This window comes from Triticum dicoccoides, chromosome 2B (assembly GCF_002162155.2).
Source record: "Triticum dicoccoides isolate Atlit2015 ecotype Zavitan chromosome 2B, WEW_v2.0, whole genome shotgun sequence".
In the NCBI taxonomy this organism is placed as follows: domain Eukaryota; kingdom Viridiplantae; phylum Streptophyta; class Magnoliopsida; order Poales; family Poaceae; genus Triticum; species Triticum dicoccoides.
The window spans coordinates 187,834,538-187,836,760 of NC_041383.1; positions in this window are offsets into that span (position 1 = coordinate 187,834,538).

Here is a 2,223-nt window from a genome sequence, read left to right on the forward strand (position 1 = left end):
GGCGTCGACTGGAGTGTGGAATCCTTTGCCGCGCGCGCTCGTCGAGTGCCCGCTGAAGGTTCTCCAGTCGAGTGCGCTCGGCCAGGTTGGCCAAGCACGCGTCCTCCAAGGCGCGAGCCTCAGGGGTTTCTCCAACGATCGGAGTGTGAAGTGCATCCATGTTCCGGCGGCGAAGCTCTTCCCTCTGCTGCGAATTGAGGGGCTCGGGGAGGTATTCCTCATGGACGTGCGATGGATCGCCTCCACCGTTGCCTCCCTCGGCACCGGGAAAGCCGGGGGGAACGTGCGGTCCGTTGACCATCAGGATCTCCGCTGCTGGATCACTGCTGTCGCACTTGGATGCAGTCTCTGCGGAGCCAGCCGATAGGTCGAACAGGCCGTAGAGAGATTCATCGGGCTCGATTGCCGCGACTTGGGCGACGGTCGACTGGCGAGCCACCGCGAGCCTCACCCACCGCTGAAGTCTCAACCGACCGGAGCGCTTACGCCGGTGGGAAGCTGGGAGGGAGGATGACACAAAAACCGGTCGATACTGGGTCGACGGTTCGCGGAAGGACACTGCGGACGCATGCTCGAAAGTGCGTAGCTCCGCGGACTGGGAGAGCGTCAACGTCGAGCGGAGCCTCCTGCAGCCAGGCAGAGTCGTCGGCGACGAACGTGAGCGCGCTGAGACGGATCTCGCGGCCCTCAACCAAAACTCCACCTGAAACCATGATGATGGGAATCGGAAAAATTGCAACTTCTCCAATAAGTCGCTAAGACACCTGCCCCAAGGTGGGCGCCAACTGTCGTGGTTCTAAGTCTAACAGTAGTGTAGGGGGGTACTAAGGAGAGGCAAGATCCTAGCTATGGAGTAGTTGTGCACACAAGAGTTTTACGAGTTCAGGCCCTTCTCGGAGGAAGTAACAGCCCTACGTCTCGGTGCCCGGAGGTGGTCGACTGGATTATATGTGTGAGAGTTACAGGGGTCCGAACCCTTCTGCCAGTGGACGGGGGTGGCTTATATAGAGGATGCCAAGACCCCAACCAGCCCACGTAGCGGAGGGTTAAAGTACATTAAGGCCTGGCGTTACTGGTAATGCCTTACATAAAGTGTCATCATGGCCATAAAGACTACTTAATTACAGACCGTTTGGATACAGAGTAGATCTTGAACTCCTGGTGGTCGAGTGAGTCTTCATGGTCGAGTGTCTTCAAGTTCGTCGAGTATCTTCCAGTCAGTCGAGTGGAGTTCCTCTAGGTCGACTGGAAGATGACTTCATCTAAAGATGTCCTCGGAAGGGTACCTTAGACAGGTTCATGACCCTACCCTAGGTACATGACTTCACCAACCGCCCCCAAGGGTTGCCATTTGTACGGGTTCGATGACCGCCCTCAAGGGTCACTTAGTGGAATCACGACATCTTGCATTGAGCGAGGGCGTGAGGAGATTACGGTGGACCTAGTGGCTTCTTGGGGAGCATTATGCCTCCACACCGCTCCAAACAGAGATTAGCATCCGCAAGGGTGTGAACTTCGGGATACATCGTCGTCTCCGCTGACTCGGTTTTCTCTTACCCGAGCCCTTTACTTATGCACTTTACTTTGTGATAGCCATAGTGTTTCATGTTATATATATTGCTATCACATAGTTGTTTACCTTACTTAGCATAAGTTGTTGGTGCACATAGGTGAGCCTAGTTGTTTTAGGTTTTGTGCTTGACAAATTAACCGCTAGGTTTATTCCGCATTTGTTCTAGCCTAAACCGTAATTATTTTAAAAGCGCCTATTCACCCCCCCTCTAGGCGACATCCATGATCTTTCAGCGGAATCGTTCATCGATGGTTGGAGGGACTCCAAGTACGATCTACACCGACACGTTCTGCAACTCAATGACTGTAACGATTGTGATCACAACCCGTTATGCATCTTCATATTGATCTTGGGTGTGCGTAGGCGCGATTTTTTTGTTTTCTACTACGTCTCCCAACATTTGCTGCAATGATAGGCGGTGGATGCAGTAATGCCGAGCGGTGGTGCTACGGCGGTGGGCAACGGGAGCAGCCACTGCGGCTGCAACTGGCATGGTGGTGACCAGTGGTGTCGGGAGCTACAACGGACGCGCAACAACACCGAGGATGTTGCAACCAGGGTACGCCGATGCTATAACCAACAACAAGGGCAGTAGCTAAGGAGGATGACCGTCGACTGGCAAGTGGTGACGATGTCTTATACACGTGTGT